This window comes from Perognathus longimembris, chromosome 5 (genome assembly GCF_023159225.1).
Source record: "Perognathus longimembris pacificus isolate PPM17 chromosome 5, ASM2315922v1, whole genome shotgun sequence".
Classification (NCBI taxonomy): domain Eukaryota; kingdom Metazoa; phylum Chordata; class Mammalia; order Rodentia; family Heteromyidae; genus Perognathus; species Perognathus longimembris.
This window is the reverse complement of record NC_063165.1, coordinates 24,452,762-24,475,840: the sequence shown is the minus strand read 5'-3', so window position 1 is coordinate 24,475,840 and position 23,079 is coordinate 24,452,762. Positions and strand designations below refer to the sequence as shown.

Genomic DNA, 23,079 nt, shown 5'->3' with positions numbered 1-23,079 from the left:
ACCTCCCTCCAGAGTCCACCACACAGAGAGAGTGTCAAGCAAGGATGTATTTATTGGGGAAGTAAAAAGCGAACTGACCAGTCAGGGACAGGCACGCAGCAGACTCGCGAGCTGAAACTGCAACCCCTAAGAGTCCTCGAGCTGGGGTTTATAAAGGTAAAAGCATAGCACAGGTGTAGGGGGTAGGGGGTCTAGCAAAGAACAAATGAGTTAAGCAAGCCATTTACAGAAACAGAATTTTGCGGTCAGATTAATGTAATATTTAACTTCATTTTAACAATTGCTACCATGTTTCTCTAATCAAGATGGAGTCAGCTCTACTCCCTACAACACATGTATTCTAGAAAAGAACAAGAACCCAAACCAAAAGAGAGTTACAGGTGCCTTGAGTTCACCTTGAAATTCTCAATTATGACTTTAATTGTTTAGTTTAATTGTTTATTGTTTAAGTATTCATCTAAAAGCAAATATGCTTATAAGTAGACATTTACCACCTTTGTTCATTCAGGCCTAGAGTAAAATTTCCCTCAAATGGTATGGGATGTCCAACATGCATACAGTGTAATTCTAAATATTCAGATTCTAAATATCATTGTAATTTTGCAGGAATTACTTTAGAGATGTCTGAATCTAGAGGAGGTTAAAATATCATGCATAATAAATAGAACAAGTAGTCATGTTAAACAGAGGAATATGCTAAGCATTCAGAATCAATTTGAAGGAATTAGAAGAAACATTGAAAATTTGAGTATTACAATGAATAAATGTACTTACACATTATATTTCACCAAATAATGTATCTGTGTACTTCAAGTGAGAGATATAAATATATAAAGTGGAAAAATAAAATTCTACATTAAAACATCCACTAATAAATGTGGAGGGAAGGATGAAAATCTAGAAATCCACATTTGATGCTTTTCACAGTAATAACACACAAAAATAAGCACACATATAGTAAAGATAGTAACATAATAGATTTTCATAAGTAATACTGTGTTTTCTAACCTCAAAGTGCTTTGCAGTGAAATATGCATTCAATATAAGAGGGAAAAGGAATTTTGCTACGGTAAAACCAGGTAGATATCACCTCAATAAAAAGGATGACATTGACAGCAAGAGTAATAGACAAAAGCCTATGAAATACAAGAAAAATACATTGCTTCTTTGATGATATTTCTACCAATATTTTATAACCTGATTTTGTGCACAAAAGGTCAGATATATCCAAATCAGAGAAATTTCTCTCACATGTACAAAGGTATCTGAAGGTTTTCAGATTAAAGTAAACTAGAAACATACATGTTGGCAATTAGTATAAAAATATAGAAAATATTTATATGCTTTTGGAAATTTTTAGCAACTTATAATTATTTAATGTAAAACAAAATTGATACACCTGTCTTAAAGACAGAAATTTTTCCAGCTTTAAAATATTATAGGCTTGGGCTGAGAATATGGCAAGAATGCTTGCCTTGTATACATGAAGCCCTGGGTTCGATTCCCCAGCACCACAAATATAGAAAACGACCAGAAGTGGTGCTGTGGCTCAAGTGGCAGAGTGCTAGCCTTGAGCAAAGAGAAGCCAGGGGCAGTGCTCAGGCCCTGAGTCCAAGGCTCAGGACTGGCAAAAATAAATAAATAAATAAATGAATAAAAATAAAAATAAAATATTATAGGCTGATGAATAAGATGTTGAGAAATTTTTGTTGCCAAATGTTGAATATGAATGTATTGCAAAAGCATTTTACAATTGAGGAAATGTAATGTATCAACTAAGTCAATTAATTTTTATTTAAATGTAATAATTTGTTCTGTAGGAGAGAACTTTCAAAGGTATAACGACTTCTAAAATTGTAACCCATAAATAGCTTTTATTCTTTTATTTATATTAATATTTAAAACATAACTATACTTAGAAACAAGTGAAAAAATAAATGACTGTTCAAATAAAAGGGCTTTTTGTAGACACATTTTAAGTGAACTAATCTTTAAAATAAGATTTGTTTATTTCAAAAAGAAATGAATCACAGGAAAAGAGTATCAAAGTCATGCTAAATAAAACTGCTACTTTAAAAATATATTGTGGGCAGGGATGAGTGGGTGAGGAGGTTGAAAGGGTTGATATTGATCAAGATGTACTGTATTCATAAACTGCTTTGTTGAATGAAAACGCCTCTGTACAAGTAATTAAAGATAATAAAGTATCAAAAAACCTGTGTAACATAAATTCAAAATTTATATTCAGGTGTCTTTTCATATTTGCTTATTGAATACTCAGCTTAAAAAGCTCAGAAACTTAAGAACCTTTATTGGATAACTTGGATAATTTTGCTATTATCATATACACTTTTAATTCACTTTCTATTAGAAAAGTCATTAAAAGTTTGGTAAATATGCACTTAGACAAATGGAATTTTTTTCTTTTATCTAAATTGAAGTTTGTTAATTCTTATATTTAAGGAAATTTTATAATCATCCCGTTTTCCATTTTAGACAATAATTATTTTGTTCTCAACAAATAATTAAAAAAACTTGCAAGAGTTTTCAAATCTTACAGTACAAAATAATGAACGACTCTTATTAATGTACTTGATGTAACTTCAGCTATTACAAAACAATGCCATGCCTTGCCTAATATAAAAAAAATGTATCCTAATAAACTCATGTTTGGGCATTTATTCATGAACACATGAGAACAGTTATACAAATATTAACAATTCTAATCATTAATGCAGCATAGTTTATTAAGACACTCAAAAGTTTATATGTATGAGATGAATGAAACCTCTTTTAGTGTATACACTATTGTTTTGCTGTAAATTTAGTAAAAGAGAGCAATATAGTTTAAAATAACTATAAACATGGTAAAATACATAAATCATTACAATTTGTTTATTATCACTGTCAACCATTAAACACTCTCAGTAATTATATATGTTATACTTACCAATGACAGGTTTATTTCAGTATCATCACTAGCATGAGCATTATGTCTCTTGACTATATTATAATCTTAAAGAACTTCCATCATTATGCAGCAGCTATCTGTTTGATATCTTCTAGGTTTGTTTTTCTTTTATTGCAAATGTAAGTATTTGGAAATGCAGTCAAGTGTCTTCCTTTCTTCCTTTTGTTAGAAGTGTGTAATACAGAATTTATTTTATATAATTTCATTGATAAGTCTCTTTTATAAATAATGTTTGATTAATAAGACAAAGTTTGGAAATTAACTCATAAGTGCCATCTGTTAAAAGCTCTGATTTCTTCTTATTAACAGTAAAGTGTTCATGTATAAACTTCTTTTTTTTTTTTTTTTTTTTGGCCTGTCCTGGGGCTTGGACTCGGGGCCTGAGCACTGTCCCTGGCTTCTTTTTGATCACTTGAGCCAGAGCGCCACTTCTGGCCATTTTCTGTATACGTGGTGCTGGGGAATTGAACCCAGGGCCGCATGTATATGAGATAAGCACTCTTGCCACTAGGCCATATCCCCAGCCCAAGTGTTCATGTATAATACCTGACTTGTCCATCTGTTCAGTTATCTTTACCAGTTTGGGCACAAATATGTAATTTTTTTTTTAGATTCTGAATTATCTTCAACAGTCATTTAATTTTTATGAGTCTATAGTTTTTAATATTTGTATACAGAAATCAGAGTATCACCTAGACCCTTTACCTGCTGCCGTGGTTATGTTCAACTGAAAAGAAATGTGGAAACATGTGTACATAAATGATATTGCAATAAATGATGCATTTGATTGTTATTATTACAGTTGGTATATCTGTTAGTGTTTTATTTTTTAACTGAACTTCAATGTGTGTGTGTGTTCATTGCATGAACACTTTTTCCAGTTTTTACTAATAGATTTTTATCATTTTAATTTAGGTTTTCTCTGTAGTTTTCAATATGAAGTCAGAATTTCAGATAAACTTTATAGTTGTAACATATCTATACTAAAAATAATTTGCAAATTATGTGATTATCATTGAATGCTGAATAGATTCAAAGGCAATAGTAATATATTTAGTCATTTCATTTTCTTTTTAAAATATCTTTATTTTAACATGATGAACAGAGGGGTTACAGTTATATGAGTAAAGAAATGAGTGCATTTCATTTTAAATGCTATCATCCCCTCCCTGATTTCCTCCCACTTATCCCACCATACTCCCCTTTCCACAAGTAATACAGTGATTTCCAACATAATGTCTGGTAAGTATCAGTGTTGCACTAGTTAATCTTTTGTCCTGCTGTTTCTGTGATTCCCTTCCCCTTCTATAGATCAGATAAGCTTACATACAGGACAAAGGGTACAGAAAACTAAAATAGAAAGAAAAAATAGAAATAACTGCATACAGGACATAATAAGAACCTCTTTTTTTCCAATTCCTGGAGTTCATTTTCATATGCTTAATTATATATGGTCTTTTGCTCTTAGTGATTGGGCTATTGTGAAACCTGCTAAGAATATCATAGACACATTCTTGTTATTACAAATGAGGGAAACGATGAAACTTGTATTTCTTTGGACCTTGTTTGCTTCACTAACACACTTTTTTCCAAGTCTCTTCATTCAATTATAAAGGGGGTAATGCCATTCTTTCAGATGGAGGAATAGAATTTCATTCTGTATGTATACCACATCTTGATCCAGTCATCTACTGGGGGGGCATCTTGGTTGATTCCATATCTTAACAATGGTGAATAATGCTGCAATGATCATGGTTGTGCTGATAGTTTTACTATAGTCTTGTTTGTCACCATTGGGTAAATGTCCAGGAGTGGAATTGCTGGGTCATAGGGGAGCTCTATGTTTATTCCTCTGAGTAATCCCAATAAGGTTTTCCTGAGTGGTTGAACAAGCTAACATTCCTACCAACATTGTAGTAGCATTCCCTTTTGGCCACATCCCAACCAGCTTCTGTTGTAATTAGATTTCTTCATAATGACCATTCTAACTTGGGTAAGGTTAATTATCAATGTTTTTTGATTTGCAATTCTTTTATGGCCAAATATATTGAGCATTTCTTCATGTGTCATTAGCCATTGTTATTTCCTCCTCAGAGAAATCTCTTTTTAAGCCTTTAGCACATTGTTAATGGGGTGGTTGTTGCTTGAGGATTGTTGTTTTTGGGGGGTTTCATTTTTTGAGCTCTAAATTTGGCTATACACGTGTAGAAAACTGAAGTTAAATCCCTATATATCACCTTGAACCAGAATCAATTCCTAATGTATCAAAGACCTCTAGGTAAAACCAAATCCCTCAAAAATGACAGGAAAGGATAGAATAAGCAGTAGGACTCTTTGGCACAGGTAAAAACTTTCTAAATAAAGACACAGAAACACAACAAATCCAAGAAAGGTTGGATAGATGGGATTGTTTAAAATTGCAGAGCTTCTACGTGACAACGAACATACCTTGCAAGATAAATAGGAAGCCCACAGATTGTGAGAAGTTCTTCACTATCCATAAAATAGACAAGAGACCCATATCTAAAATATACTTAGAGTTGTTTCACTTCCATAACAAATACCAAAGCTTGTCCATCAGATGCTGTCATACTTCTGAAAATGCAGATTATCATGTAGAATGACACAAGAAAGTCCTTCAGAATTAAGTGTAACAGATATATGACATGTTCATTATTCATAGTTTGGTAAATTTTCAAATAACTCAGATAATAACATTCCTAGCTAGAAGACATAATTTCATGGTTAGGTTTTCGTGACTAGGCTGCTAATACGTTATTGAAATAGTTTTATCTTAGACTGTTAAAATCATTTATAGTCATAAATGGATTTAGCTATTCAATCTTGACAATTATCACATGACAGTGTTTTAGTAATGTGGATTGGTTTTAGCTTTTTACTGGTTATTTTCACATAAATGCCTTTCAGATTTTTCCTCTCTGCTTAACATCTAACCAAAATCCTCATATATGAGCATCCTAAGTCATTAGGACTGTAGGCCTTGGACGTGGACATCTGGTTTGGATTGGGTGATTAAGTCTGTAACATCCTTATTCTTAGAATGTCAAATGTACTTTTTGGTGCACAGTAGTAGTGAATGTCAGCAGTTGCATGTATTTTCAGTGTCAGTAAGATGTTGTAAACACGGAAATAAGCTGTGTATTTATGGAATATATAAGCATACCTTCATTATTCTTAATTGGATATATATATGTATACATATATATAGCTATCTACTCATTTTTTTCAGTAACTATTGCCAACTTTTGAAATGTTGTTTAATTCCCTATGAAGCACACACTCACTGCTATTTTCAAGACAATCACATTTAATGTATCAGGAGGTGTCTTGCATCTCTGAGAAACAGTAGATTATGAAGTATCCTAACATCCACCCATTTTTATTGAAATAGTTCGGCAGTGAAAGCAATAAAGGTGACAAATACAATGTGCAAATTTTGTTAGTTTCTTTTTTCCCTAAGGGACTATGATTTACTTTTTTTCTCTGCACAGTAGCTACCCAAGGATACATCATAGTATTTTTTTTTAATCCATAGATGGTATTAGTGATCAAGCCCAGGGAGTTGAGTATGTTATTCATGTGTTCCACTACAGATTCTTGTTTGAGGGGGTACATGTCAGTTTGGGAAGAGACTTAGAGTTATGTGTATGTGTGTTTCACTCTGTAGCTCAGGCTTATAGTGGGTTTGCTATATAGCCCAGGTTGACCAGTAATTTAGATATTTCTCTGTCCAGATATTTCTTAAATGGTCAAATTCACAGCTTTCTTAAAAATTATTTTTAATGCACTATTATTTTACAGGAGACTTTGATTTTAATCATATTAGAGGGAGACATCATTTTTATATTGTTTTATTATTATGATGGTTTTGTCAGTACTAGAGATTACATTCACGGACTCTGGCTTGCAAAGGCAAATTGCCTAGAAATTGAATCCATGTTTCCATTCCATTTTGCTTTAGTCCTGCCTCTGCCTCCTGACATGTCAGTCTGACTGGCCTCCTCATTAAAAAAAAAAAAAAAGGTAAAGGCAATACATAGAGAGTTTACAGTTAAATAAGTAAAGTAATGAATACATTGCTTATCAAACAGTGTTATCCCACTCTCATTTTTCCCCCACTTTCCCTCAATCCCCTCTCTTCTAAGTTGTACAGTTAATTTTCAACATAGTGCTAGGGAGTATCATTTTGCATTGACTTACTCATTGTTTCACTATTAACTTGGTACCCTGGGTATTGTATATATGTTTATCTGAATCAGAGAATGGAAGGGGAACATCAAAATGGTGAGAAAAAGGATAAAAGTTGAGCCAATGTAACATTATGTTACAATATGTTGGAAATCAACCATACAATGGTGGGGGGAAGGGAGAGTGGAAGTAAGGGAAGGTGGGAGAAAAATGATGGAAGGTGTAACAGATATGACAAGAAATATAGTCACTACCTTATGTATATAACTGTAACCCCTTTGTACATCATCTTGAAACTAAAATTAAATTAAAAAGTAAACTAAAAAGAAATCAAAATATATTAAAATGTATTTTTGGAAACTCATAAATAAATATATCCCTCTTATTCTTTTTTGTTGCATGATATCCACAAAGTGATTTTATAGTTAGTCATTTTCCCATGGAGAGCTATTTGGGTTGCTTGCTGCTGCTCATCATTCAAATATTGTTTCACTCATTATCATACATGTATGCTGTGCATGTTTCTAAAGACTGGGCACTTTTGTTGTTGTTGTTTGTTTTGTAATTTTCATACCACTTCACTTTTTTATGAAAGCCATCTAGACTCCTATGAATGCACATGAATTCACCATCTGAGCTTGGAAAATTCAAAATCTACCTGGGTTTCTTTCTAGGTCCTAAACCAGCACAAGTCGGAAACATGTAGTTTTTTTTTGGGGGGGGGCAGTCCTGGGGCTTGGACTCAGGGCCTGAGCACTGTCCCTGGCTTCTTCTTGCTCAAGGCTAGCACTCTACCACTTGAGCCACGGCGCCACTTCTGGCCATTTTCTGTATATGTGGTGCTGGGGAATCGAACCCAGGGCCTCATGTATACCAGGCAAGCACTCTTGCCACTAGGCCATATCCCCAGCCCCAACATGTAGTTTTTATGAGTGTGTTTTGTTTCTGCGGCCTGAACCCAGCATCTGAATGCTGTCTCTGAGTGTTCTGCTTAACCCTAGTGCTCTAACACTTGAGCTGTAGCTCTACTTTGGCTTTTTGGTGTTTAATTGGAGATAAGATTACCATGGATATTTCTGCTTGTGCTGGCTTTGAACCATAGTCCTCAGATCTCAGCCTCCTGAGTAGTTATGACTACAGGTGTGAGCTACTGGTATCCAGCTAGGTTAGGCACTTTCAAAATAGTTATGATCATTGGAATAGAGTCATTGTCAAATTACACTCTTTAATTTGCTTTCTGGAGATTTTGCTCTCTTTCTATGTGATGAGATGCATCTCCAAGAAGAAAGAAATTTATTCACACTACTTAATCTTTCACACTAACATGAAAGGTTTAAAAAACTATAGATGTTTTCTTATTAAACTTTATTATAAATTTAGGGATTATTTATATGAGTATGAAATTTTGAAGGTGATGATTAAAGCTATACATATGTATATCCAAAAAAAACAGTATGTATGTGCACAAAATAATAAAATTAGCAAGTAGATAGAAAAAGCTTAAGCTACACAAAATTGAAACTTTCAGCAGAAGAGAAACAGAGAGCAAAGGAATCAGAATGAGTGGCATTTAGCTAACGGAAGATGAAAGAGCATGATGCAGAGAAAGATGAAAACAGAAATGACAAATGGATCTAATAATATCAGGGTCATTGGCGACTTTAACAGGGAGAATTTTGTTAGACTATTGACTTTCAATCCCTGAATCAGTCCTGTAATAGGGAGTGGGAGATCAGGGGAAAAATTAACATATCTTAAAAGGCTAAAAATTATAAGGAGCAAATAGCCTGCCATAAGTGGAATTCTGTCACCATTGAGAATTTTATTTTCCAAATTAGAATAAACATGATTTTAAGAATCAAAAATTTTCTAGTAACTTTATTCTTTACAAGTTTTTTATCATAAACTTGCTAAATACTCCTCATATTCCAACATTTCTTTCATTGCTTTATGAATTGTCATGTAAGCTTATATATTCTTCAATACTATTATAGTACTTGCATTCTAGTTCATTTTTATTTTACTTTTATTTTATTTTATTTTTATTTTATTTTACTTTTTATTTTACATTTATAGCATGATGAGTTTCATTGTGGAATTTCTATAGATGTGCACTGAACTTTGAAAAAAATTGACATCTTCCAACATGTTTCCATTGGCCCCTCTCTCATCCTTACTCCTCACTTTTTAAAGGACATTTAATAATTTTGATTATACTGTGTGTGTGTGTGTGTGTGTGTGCATGTGTGTGTTGAGAGAGAGAGAGAGAGAGAGTGAGAGATCCTACTATGCTCATTCCTCAGTATTCATTCTTTCATTCTCAGTTTTTCTCAAACCCACCGATGTAGGTCTAGTTTAACATTTATGCTCCATTATCATTGTTACTATTATTATTATCATCATTTGTACTTCTATTCCACAAATAAACAAGGATATGTGATATTTGGCTTTTTGCCTTTGAATTATCCCCTCACCTGATATTTCCAGTGCTTTCCATTAGCTATCTGTCACCTCAGTTGATTTCACAGATTGACTATAATGAATGGTGATCTTATATATACTTGTATATACTTATATATACTTACATACACTTTTGCTCCTACTTAAAGTTTAAAGAACTAATCATGACTTGATTTCATTTGATGATGAGGAAGAGGTAGAAAATGCCAGGAAACGTAAACATTAAATCTGTGCTTAGCAATTTAGGCCTATCACAATTACACTTGCTAAGACAAACTACATCCCAGGAGGACTATACTATGTGTAATACATTGAAACCAAGTTACTTCAGAAACTGTAAATATGATATTTAAAAAATATATTTAGTATATTTATTTAATGTATTTCTTTCACAACACATAAGGGCAAGATCACTCTTTTATTTCGGCTTTCTCCAGATTGCTTGTAACATATTTTTTTTCCAGATGAAGAATTTCATCCTTTTGAATATCATCTTCCAGTAGTTTTCTTGTGACCCTCAAATGGAACGTTCAGGCACAAATACTGTCAATAATAACATTTGTTCAAGTATACACTTGGAATCCTGAAATACAGAGGATCCTGGTTCAAACTAAGTTCCCAAGACCCCACCTCAAAGATAGCCAGCAAAAATGATGTCGAAAGACATGGCTCAAGTGGGAAAATTGAATCAGAAATACGAATCTCTAATCAGGAAATCCAGCGGGAACACACACTGCTTTTTTTTAAACGGAGTCTCTTTTTTTAAGCCTCTAGGCATCCAGAACTTTTCATTCCTTGTAAGACTTTGACCTTGGGGAGCATTCCTTTTACTCTGTAAAACTGTAAAAGCCTAAAAAAAAGTTTTATAGTGTTTAATAAAGGAATTCCATATTTCTGAGAAAATGTTTATGTTAGATTCAGAGAATGGATTCCCTTTTAAAAATGTTCAAGGAATATGAGCACACAAAACCCCAAACCACTGAAAAGCAACCTTGCCTTGAGGCTACAGACCCAGGAGCACTTGTCCAGGTCCAGTTCTTTTCCTAGGAGCTCAGGCTTTGCAAGTAAGAAATCTGTGGTCATTAATTCTTTGCATTTGTAGGAGAGGTTGCTTCTGAACTTTATTATTAACCCAAGTGGCTTGAGAATTGGATCTCATAAATGAAGTCACCTTTGGTCTTGTAGATGGTCTTAACCTAACTATGTACTAGTTCATGTACTGTAGGCTTGCAATCTGTTCTTCTTGGACATGTCTCTTGACTCTAAGAGGTTAAAAGGATCGTTAACCTTCCCAGGGCAGGCATTTTTCTAAAGGGATATCTTATTTTATAATATGACTTTATGTAATTTTATATGGAATTGTTTCTCCTCTCTGTACTACAGTCATGAAATGACTTAATTAATGAAATGAATTAATTCACTCATACAGAGAAAGTACTGTAGATGAACTATTCATTCATGCATGTTTGCATTATGCTAAAAGTAAGTTTTATTAATTTGATGTACATATCAGATTTTATAATTCCAATCAATTTTGTTATTTTTCTATCACAATTATCTCCTGGTAAAACCAAGCAAATCCATGATCAGGTTGAGGATTTTCCCTGATTATAGAATATAGGCTAATTTTAAAGAAATGTTTGACTAATGGAATTCAGAAGAAGTGACATTATAGTTACATAATGGAAGATTCACAGCTGCTTCTTGGGCCTCTTATAATACTTATTCTTGGAATACTTCCAGAGAAACTATACAGCAGAATTTCAATATGTGAAATACCTAAAACCACCCATGAGAAACTTGAGTCAATTTGTACTTGGTAGAAAGAGATAATGTGGACAGGTAAACCAATTAAGAAATACTCTGAAACTTACTAGGCTTGGCCACGCCTGCTGATGTTACTTTATCTATGATAATCCATGTACTACAAACCAGTCTTTATTCTTGAACCTTAAAATATTAAATAAATCAAGAGTTATATCAACTGAACCTTTGGGGTGGACTTCTGGTTAATAGAAAAATCAATAAATGGAAAATAATTGGTAACTCAAATTCATTAGCTCTCATAAATATTACCTAATATCAGTTGTATTGATTTGGATTACAGATCAGTGAATAATTGGAACTGTGAAGATTTTTCAATGATACTTTTTGAAATAAATGAAGACAATAGTAGTGGAAAGCCAAGAAAACGGTCCTTAATATGTAGTACAATCAATTTTGGCCACAGTATTTCACATGGTATAATAGAAAATAGGAACATGGAGCTGAGGGGTACATTTCTGTGTTGGAAGACTCTCATGCAGTTCTTAGAAACTTTAAACTGTCCTCTAAATAACTGATACATAAAAAGAGATAAGTAAAGAATGATTTCTTCATCTCAAAGAAAGAAATGAAGAGGCATTGAACATAGGAAAACTACATGTCCTATATATACACGTATATGTGTACACATACATATACATATATGTGTATATAGGACATGTATACATATATAGGATACATATATGTATGTATATATAGGACATATATATGTATATATACACATACATACATTTTTAAAAATTGGCAATATTATTACACCCCATAGGGAACACTGCAACTTGAAATTATCTTCCAAGTGACGTTCGATTTGGTGTCACAACCCTGTGCTGTTAGTGGAAACAGTAGTCCCAGTGTACTACTATGAACAAGGTGGCTTACTTCAATTAATGCAAATGATAAAGAAAGTTGACACAATTTATCATGATGCATAGTTATGAGCTCCATTTTTGTAATAAAATTGCTACTCTATGGTACATAATTCCAATGTCATTGCATATAAATTTGTTCTTAATAATTAGGTAAGAAACCATATCTGATTTTGGTCTAGTCATCATTTTTAGACTCAAACACGTCTGTTTATTGTACTTGATAATGTATTTCAAATTAAGTAGATAAAGCCAGTTATCATTAATTTCATTAGTAATGGTAATGAATTAGTATTTTCAAAAAGAAGAAAAAGTATCACTCAGCAGCATACATTTTAAAAAAGAAGAAAAACTCATGACAATTCATTAGTCAAACGCCCAGCAATATTTAAAAGTGGTGACATATCAAGACCCAATTGAGTTTATCTCAAAGCATATAGATGAAAAGAATAGTTAAATACTAGAGCCATCATTTTACAGTTTCTTTGGTATAACATTTTCCAAATGGCCTTTTATATTTTTTAATAAATTTTTCTGCAGTCTTCAAAGTTGCAATTTACTTGTACTACCTTGAAAATATTATCTCTTTCAATCAATTTTCTCCACATATTGTAACTCTGTATAGTTCAAAGTTACAAGTAAATCTCAGGGAATTGTACTAAGAGAAAAGTAGTCCCAATTTTGCTTTTAATGGCATTTGAGTGGACAATGTTCAGCACAGACATTCTCGGGTTTTTAATCTGTGTTCAGCAGAGCTTCCTAAAATGGATATATCCCTAACATTAATTTTCTTGAACAAACTATATCTTTGTTTTTTTTTTGCCAGTCCTGGGCTTTGGACTCAGGGCCTGAGCACTGTCCCTGGCTTTTTGCTCAAGGCTAGCACTCTACCACTTGAGCCACAGTGCCACTTCTGGCCATTTTCTATATATGTGGTGCTGGGGAATCGAACCCAGGGCTTCATGTATACGAGGCAAGCATTCTTGCCATTAGGCCATATTCCCAGTCCAAACTATATCTTTTTTATTCTAAAGGATTTCCACATTTCTCACTGGATATTATGAGTGTTAGTTTGGCAATTATCTATTGTTGCAAACTGAAGTGTGAACTATGGCAGATTTGGTTGGTGTAATTTTGTTCTTGAGCATCATGGTTGATGCAAAAACTAAACAAAGGTCTGCTATATTAACATTAGCTTATTTTATTCAATTCTTGATATGGTTACTTAATTTCTTAAATGAAAACAGCTGAGGAAATTCCTATCATGGCCAAAATGTTCTTTCAAAATAAGAAAGAATAAAGAAGGATAAAAAAGGAAAATGAAAAATTTGAAACATTATTTATGAGAAACTTTAGAATCTAAATAACATCAAAAGAAAATGATAAGTAGTGAATACTTAACACACACATTACAAATATAGTCAGAAATTTATCAGCAGAAAAGACTTAGAGTTAACTGGTTTTTGGATTTGGTTCAATAAATGAAATGTCCTCTTGCAAATAGCAAGTGGGATGCTGAAAGTCAATATTTCATCAGCTCAAATATTGTGGATGAATATCATTGAGTAATGTTGTAGAATAGATCCCTATTTTCTTTGGAATTTGTTAGATACTTTCTTGTCCTCATTGATTGACTTAATTTCCAATAATGAACATTAATGTACATTGGTGCCCCACTGTAAGGCAATTTGGTCCAGTATCTTTTACTCAATGATAGTTTCATGCTATAGAGGAATGAAGCAATCACAGGAACTTATTCTAATTGTTCTGTGTGTGAAAGGAACTTGTAGCACAGAAAGCCAACACAGAAAAAGTAATGAATCCAGTGCAGAAAGTAAGAAGAATAGAGAGAAATACTGACAATTGAATCATTATGAAAGAGAGGATTGTATTTATTAAATACAAACCACAATTCAAATTTTATAACTTTCTACTCAGGGTCAATATAGAGCCATCATTATCTTTGCCAAAATTATTTATTTAGGACCCACAGGCACATATTCCTCTACAAGGTACTATATGAGAAAAATAAGATATTCCATATTCTATGTTCCTTTAGGCTCTCTTTCAGGCACTGCTTTTTGATTTTGAGATAGAACACATAAAAAATTAAAATTTTCTTACTTCCTCAATATGTATACAGGAAAGATACAATGTTTAGTTGTTTTAAATTTTTTTTTTTTTTTGGCCAGTCCTGGGCCTTGGACTCAGGGCCTGAGCACTGTCCCTGGCTTCTTTCTGCTCAAGGCTAGCACTCTGCCACTTGAGCCACTGCACCACTTCTGGCTGTTTTCTGTATATGTGGTGCTGGAGAATCGAACCCAGGGCCTCATGTATACGAGGCAAGCTCTCTTGCCACTAGGCCATATCCCCAGCCCCCTGTTGTTTTAATTTTTGATTTATGGATACAACATACCTCAGAACAAAGAAAATACTTTTGCAGACATTTTTATTTAGAAATACTATTAATGACTTATATTAAGAAGCCATATAATTGCAAGAAGTCTTAATGAACTTATTTTACATGATCTTAATTATTTTATCTGTAGCATAATTATTATATGTGAATCTCTTGACATCACTTCAAAGTAAATATTTCTTTCAACCAGACCATATGATGCTTGAAATGATTATATGTATAAATACTAAACTGTTTTATGGTTAACTTACAGGTAGAGTTGAAAGATGTGACACTGATCAAGATGCATTGTATTCACAAACTGCTTATTTAATGATGGCTTTTTGTACAACTATTAAAATATAATAATAAAATAAAGCATATTAATTCATTTGCATATATGTTTGTTATCTAAAATCCTGAAACTTCAAAAATTGCCAAATGGAACAAATCTAAATGTCTAAACCCATCAAATGCTTGAAGATAGACAAATGACACTTCTTTATCTCATAGTTGAGGCTCCTGATTATTCAGTTCCATTAGTAACTGCTTTCTATCTTTGTTATAATTTCTAGGTGTTTCTGAATTATGACATTACTCTTGGGATATGAAATCTTGTCCACATGGCCAAGAAACCTGATTGTGTCAGTGTCAAGTACTGCTTGATTTTAATGAGGAAATTGAAGAAGACAACAAATTGAAATATATTCTTTTGCCCTAAAGTTAAAACTGCCACCTAGACTACAATTTTATTGATAATAGTATTGTAAACTCCCTGGAAAACTAAATAATTAAGGGTGATTTTTGTTCTTTTTATTGAGCATCATAAATTTTCTTCATAATTTCCAGAACCTTTAAAATGTCCTGTGATTACTGATATATTTTTTCCATCACAGGTAAAAACTTTATGTGGAAAAATAAAGAAACAAGAATAGCAAACCTCTCTAAAAGATCATGCGCAAGTATTTTTGAGTGTGGATTTATAACTAGAGGTGGTAGACAGATGAATAATTCATGGTTTTACTCAAACATAGCTTGTTAACTTCAGCAAAATAATTCCAAAAGTTTGGAAAATTTCCACACACTTTGGGGTTTTTTGTGGTTTGCATACATGAGTGAACATGCTGAATCATAACTTTTTGTTTTGTCATGTTTTACTTCTATAGTAAATAATTACATTTATGACTAATACATTGTTTTTAGATATTTTAATTGCATTATAGTTGGACTTTGTAGTCATCTGTGACCTTTAGATAATTACTTAACTGTTCCAACTGTTTAGGTTTATATGCGTGCAGTGAGAAATAGTGTCTTCTTTCTAAGTAAAAGAGCTTGGTATTAGAAACAAGCCACCATTATCATTAAGATTGTATGTATATATACACATATATAAAACTAAATATAAATAGTTTTAACTGCATTAATTATACATGTTTATATTTATTAAGTTATACTTTCATTTTTATAGGTGAGTAATACTTCCATTTTGTTATTCTTGATTTGAGAGTCTAATAATGGTTTAGGTAGAATTATTTTATTATGGTTTGAACAATATGTATGCAAATTTAACTTAAAGTAAATTAAACATTACTGAATTTTTTGCATTTTTAGAGTTAAATCCATGTCTTACTACTATTCATTGGCCTCTGTGCACAAGTGAATTTTCTTAGAGCTGCTTATCATTTTCCCTAATAGTTGTTGAAATGATAACAGAATTTTTAACAGTAGTTTTGGTTATACATTTATTCTCTTAGTCATCTTAGCATAAGTCAAATACAAAATTTTAATGATCAACAAAATGGTGTCGTCTAGCTTCCTGTTTGCTATAGTAAATTACTTTCATAAGTACAGGAAATCCACAAAATTCTGAAGAAAGAAAGAATATTTGGAATAGGGGAGACAGAAAATCATGAAGATGGACTAATAACATAGCCACGAAACTCTTCTTATAGAACACTGATCAATAAAATCAGTAACTATGAACACTTGTCTTTTGGTAAAAGGACAGATGACTCAGGTAACAGAGCTTCACATCTTCAGGGAACAACAGCAAGGCACAGAGAAGTACTGTCCAACTCTAAAACCTAATACTATCTCCGTATCTTATCTGAGTATATTGGAAACCGTGTATACTATTATTAGAACCAGGAAAATGGAAAGAAATACCAAAATCGAGAGACACAGGGTAAAAAAGAAAAACAATTAAAAAAGCAATACTTACAAACTGTGGTGAAAATGAACTGAACAACTGAACAACTCATGGCGGGGGAGGGGGAAGGGAAAGAGGTTGGGGGGAAGGGGGAATGAGGGACGAGGTAACAAACAGTACAAGAAATGTATCCAAAGCCTAATCTATGAAACTGTAACCTCTCTGTATTTCAGTTTGATTATATATATAAATATATATATAATAGAGTATACTCACCTGGGTTTTAACTGAATTCAAATTGCTTCTCTTTTCATCTTTTGTATTGTTGATTGTATTTTGGGATTAGATTATTTCTTTCTTTCATTTCATAGGTAACTTATGCTGTGGGTAAAAAAGTTGAGAAATTGTGTTACATAATATATTACACGGAGAACTCTTGCTTTATCAGAATTAGATGATGTGGTGGATGAGATCTGAGAGTTTGAAGATGTTGAAAATTATATGAACATTGAGTTGTGCTGTAATATATTAATTTGACCAGGACCTGATGAGTTGAATATCATTTTTGTCAAAATCATCTTTGGAGCCCAGAAGAAATATTCTAGGCTAAACTATAGACATGTTGTATCCATCAAATTTTTGAACACTTTAATTTGCATAGATTAGATTTAAGAAATGTAAAGTTATAATTTTATTTGGATTACCTATCTAGACACAATTAAGCAGAAAAATCTCTAAAACCTAAAGCAAAATTGTCAGGCCACTGGAGGGCTCACAGGCGCCGGGAATAAAGCACCTTCCTATGGGGAACCACCATCTGCATGAGCTTTACCTAGAACCTGAGACCAAATGAAACCATCCAGACTTGCAGAATAAGGTATAAACTAACTACCACTGACCGAAAGTCCCCACTGACCAAATTTCCACTCCTTGCCCCAGTCATATAAACCCTGCCTGGGCCAGGCCCAGGCACGACATCACTGATCCCGACCAGAGGGGTATCTGGGAGCCAACCTCAATAAACTCTTTTCATTCAGCTCTAGTCTCCCAGCTTGCTGTCTCCCCAGCTAGAACCTTTCAAAAATGAGTAGATAAGTATAATTAACATATTATTTTTCATATGTTATTGCTGGTATAGAATATATAGGTATGAGATTGCAATCTGAAGAATTTGATGAGCTCTGTGAAATAGGAATGATCCTTATTTTTACAATCCCGTTTTGATTCACTTTTATTTTATTTTTTTTCTTTTAAAAAGGACACGTTTTATTTAGTTATATTTAAATAAAAATCACTTGAGTCTAGGAAGAGCCAAATCTAAAGCCACATGATAAAAATACACAACTATCCCTTTGAAAGTTATATTCGGAGCCCCAGGTATAAGCACACAAACTGGAAATCTTTGCTGTCGTCCTTTATATTATTGTCCTAATGGAGACACAAATACCCGTGGAGACCTTGATTCCAAAGCCACTACTGCCACAAACACAGGAAGCCAGAAAACAACTGTACAAACTACACATGAGCATGTGTAACATGGATGTAATTCAAGCTAGGCCACTAGATCAAAAGTTTAGAATTTCTGATGTGTAATGAGAGGGGATCAGCCACGCAAACTGGCTCTAGCACCTCAGGGCATTCAACAATTAATGTGGTTCCAAAACACTCACCATCGGGTCTGTCATCCAATCAGCATCAGCATTAGCATCATATTCATATATATATATATATATATACACATTTATATGTACATATATCCATATATGTACATATGTATGTACATACATAGTATTGCTTTAGCATTTAAAATTAGTCATGGGGGGCTGGGGATATGGCCTAGTGGCAAAGAGTGCCTGCCTCATATACATGAGGCCCTGGGTTCGATTCCCCAGCACCACATATACAGAAAATGGCCAGAAGTGGTACTGTGGCTCAAGTGGCAGAGTGCTAGCCTTGAGCAAAAAGAAGCCAGGGACAGTGCTCAGGCCCAGAGTCCAAACCCCAGGACTGGCCAAAAAATAAAAAAATAAAAATAAAATTAGTCATGGGTATATGACTGTGTATATGGTGTATATGGCATGTAGTTCATCTTCTGTAATAATGCACAGGCAATTCTGATTGGAGCTAATATCAAGTACATGTGTGTGCCAGTACTGGGGCTTGAACTCAGGGTCTGGATGCTCTCTGTCTCTTAGCTTTTCTGCTGAAGGCTGGCTCTTTACCACTGAGCCATAACTGTACTTTTATCCACTGCTATTTACAAAATGAGTAAGCAATGTGGTCTATGTAGAGCCTCCTAAAAAGAATACAATTTGCCTACAGAATCATTGAACTTTGTCTGATGAGACATATATTAGATAAGTGACCTGATAAACCATAAAATCATGAATTTGCAATATTAAAAGTCTATTTCTTAGGTGATCTTTTACATTGTCATGATAAAATTAATTTAGTCTATAGTTTATAAACAGATATTGAATTTAAATTATCAAGCAAAAATATCTAGTTTGCATCAAGTTTTTCTCAATTCATTCCAGTAACCCATGTCTTTTTTAGACATTAAATTTTCTACTTAAAAATGTGTAGAACCTACTCTATTCTCCTGATTAAAATTGAATATATATGAATATATATATAAATATAATGTTTTAAAATTGACATGAAAGTTCTTAAAATCTAGCATCAATAACTTGGGAATCTAACAACTGTATCAAGTACATTAATGTCTAAATCTTGAGACAACAAATTAAATACCAAGATACTAACTTTGTTTTATAATTCATTCATTTTCTACTCTATTTTAATAATTTAGTTTGATGTGCACATTGTGGTTCCACTTCAAATATTTTAGACTGAGTAAAATTCTTAAGAGTAAAATAATATCAGACCAAAAAAATCAAAAGGATCTGAGTCATTCTCTCATTTCCTACTGTCACCAGGACATTTCCTTTCTGATGATTGTGTCTGGGTGTATAGGTGTGCATATATATAGATATACGTGTGTATATACTTTAATTATGTTTGATTAGCATATAATTTAAACATATTTCAGTAAGGTTTGTATAGAAATTTTGGTATATCTTTATGTCATTGTCCTTTTTTATGATTATAATGATTGCATATTATAAATGCCATCATCAGTAAGCACTGTTAAGTCACTTATTGTTTAAAAGATTTTCCATAGATGTTGATAAAGACTTTTATAAAAATTACTCAAAAGTAGTCATTATTCATCTCAGCAAACCAACATAAAGATCATTCATAAATGCTAAAATTATCTAAAATTTGAACTCATTCCACAACTCTTGTTTAGCAACATCTGTTGGCTAAATGCTTAATTAAATATATATATATATATATATATATATATATATATATAGCTACTATAGAATATACTTATGAGAAAGTAGAAAATACTTTGAAAATTGACTAATGCTATACAGATCTATGATTAAAATTCCTAAATCAAATATTAATGAATTTATTTTAAATCCTATGATTATAATTTCAAGTTAAGATGCATTGATAAATTTATAAAGTACCTATGTAAATTTAATAATGGAATGTGTTCGAATTAATTCCCTTGTTTTCTAATTCATGGGTATTAGGCAAAGATGGCATCCCAGTTAGGTTATTGGTGTTTACTTGTGCAAACTTTATTTCCAAGTTGCATTAAATATCAACCTAGCATCATTTTGTCAGGGAAACTTTGGGAAGAATTATCCTTTTGAAATAATAGAAAGGCTATCTTAAAAGAAAAAGAAAAGTGTGTATGATGTATATACTCAACCAGGTGTGTTCTAAAAGATGTTATTTATAGTAGAATATAATTAGATCACCTGAAGTAATGAAAATGTAGTTTCCTATTATTCCACACATTATGAGTCCTCTCCTATTTCAAGTGTTGGCTGAATTTCCATTGCAATGTCTTCATAATGATCAAAAGCACTGGCTCAGTTAATGGGGTTATCTGAACAATTGCAGAAGCTGCCAAAATCCTTTGGCTGGAAATCAACTACCTTAACTGCATCCCACTGCTTTATTTATTTATTTATTTTCATACATTCATGCATAAAGAAATACAGCAACGACATTAATCTGGTGTTATAAGAAATGTATACTGTGATTTTACAGTCAATATTTAGTATATAATTATTACCTAATGAGTAAATTATTTTTCCCTATATTCACATAGACATCCATACTGTTATTAATCAGGATTCAAAATGCTTGAAGATACTTCATCTTAAGCAGGTACCATTGGCTTTTCATTTTGTTACAATTATTATTCTTTTCTTTTTTTCTTTTTTAACTTTGGCCAGTCATGTGGCTTGAACTCTGAGTCTGGGTGCTATCCTTGATTGTGCTCTACCACTTGAGCCATAGCACCACTTCCAGTTTTCTAGTGGTTCATTCGACATGAAAGTCTCAAAGGTTTTCCTACTTGGGCTGGCTTTGAATCATGATCATCAGATCTCAGCCACTTGAGTAGCTAGGATTGCAGGCATGAGCCACCTGCGCCTGGTACTTAATTTTTATTAGACTTTTTTTTTCTTAATCAACTGAAAGGACTTTCCATATTTCAGAGATTTGTTTTAGTTTTACGCCTATTTAAAAATGATAAAAAAAGTTAAGCCTCCTTAGATTTCGCGTTGCTTTGTAAATTATGAACACATTCTTAACGATATCCCACAAAGGCAAAGGGAGAGGGAAAGGGAGGGGGAGATGGAAAGGAATGGACTCTGGGGACTGAAGAAGAATAAAAATGAGTTTCTAGGACCTTGTCAGACAAATGTATCAGGTATGTGTTCACTTTGAACACACAGGAAAGCGAAGTCATGGGGGAAGATATTGATAATGAATTATCTTAATTTCATCTTAGATCCTTAGGTTTCATCAAGTGGTTTCACGAAATGGTAAGTTCTTATTGGGTTTCTTGCTTATCTACGAGATCCATGGAATCGTTTCTCATGCCACAAACCAGCTGGGTTCCTTGTCAGAAGACATATTATGTGAAGCAGGAAAGGGTTTCGAGAAAACAGGATAATGTTATTCACATTCAATCTTTGAACTTTTTCTTTATGAAAAGGGAATTATTGATTGTGTCAGCATCCTTCTCACTACATTGCAAAAACACAATAAGGAACAATGATCCTTCTATAAGAAAACCTGCTACATGATTGCCCTGCCTTCCATCCTGTGAATACTTTCACATTGGATCATTTTACCTGCTGCTTTGGCATACAAATCATGCCAGTTGTTTCCTAACAATATTAGCTGTATTTTTACACTATTGTCATAATATTTTATCGTATTACATTCTCATGCCTTCTTTAGGTATAGAAACTGGTGACCAGATCTCTTGAGAGAAGGTTAATTGGGAAAATATAAAATGAAGCAGCAGTATTTCTCCTTGTCATGATTCCCAGTGTGAACTTATTGAAGCTTACACGAGAAGCCACTTTTTTTGTATAAACATAAATTCAGCAGTAGAATACACAGTATAAGTGACATAAATCTGCATGCTAGCCACAGATAGTATAAAATTGAATACTGTTCAAGATGTTAAAATATGTTAGTTACCACATATTAAGTAACCGTTCAAAAGGAAAATGCATTTTGTATAAAACATTTTTAGTATAACAGCTTTCAGACAATGCAGAAAATTAATTAAAATTTGTTTCAATATATTAAGTATACTGGCTAAATACAGTATTACAAATCAAAACTTTTTTTCCTCAAGGACTCTTACTTGTGCATCACTACTTCTAAAAGGCTTTCAAAAGCTTCAAATATATCCTTAAATAGTTTAATTTGTTTCTTTTCACATGTATTTATAATTTTTTCTACCAGTGCATAATAAATGAGCATAATATAATTAGTTCTCATAATATTTTCAATATTTCATTATCATGCTGGTATCTCGGCAGTCTTAAAATGTAACAAAAATTATTTTGTTCTTCTTTTCAGATATTGTCAGTCATATGAACGAAATCATTATAATTTGTGACTATTTCCCAAGAGCTCACCTTGGGAGAATGCACTCATAATATTCAGAATATATTTATGAAAGCAGAACCATGAACATTGATGGGATAGGTGGTGTTGGAAGAGATAAAGGAGAAAGATGAAAGAGATGACATTGATTAAGATAAATTGTACTCATAAGCTGACATGGTAAATTGAACCCCCTTTTAATGAG

General features: G+C 32.8%; 2 long non-coding RNA genes across 2 annotated transcripts; one reads left to right on the top strand and one right to left on the bottom strand.

Moving 5' to 3' along the window:
- The first annotated feature begins 484 nt into the window (after nucleotides 1-484).
- On the top strand, nucleotides 485-18,330 carry LOC125351246. Its single transcript, XR_007210920.1, has 3 exons — nucleotides 485-498; nucleotides 6,101-6,106; nucleotides 18,136-18,330. It is a non-coding gene; the product is annotated as an uncharacterized LOC125351246 (long non-coding RNA).
- On the bottom strand, nucleotides 5,530-18,398 carry LOC125351245. The gene is made up of 4 exons (XR_007210919.1): nucleotides 18,325-18,398; nucleotides 11,965-11,968; nucleotides 11,573-11,583; nucleotides 5,530-5,540 (listed from the first exon to the last, which is right to left on the bottom strand). It is a non-coding gene; the product is annotated as an uncharacterized LOC125351245 (long non-coding RNA).
- Nucleotides 18,399-23,079: the final 4,681 nt, after the last annotated feature.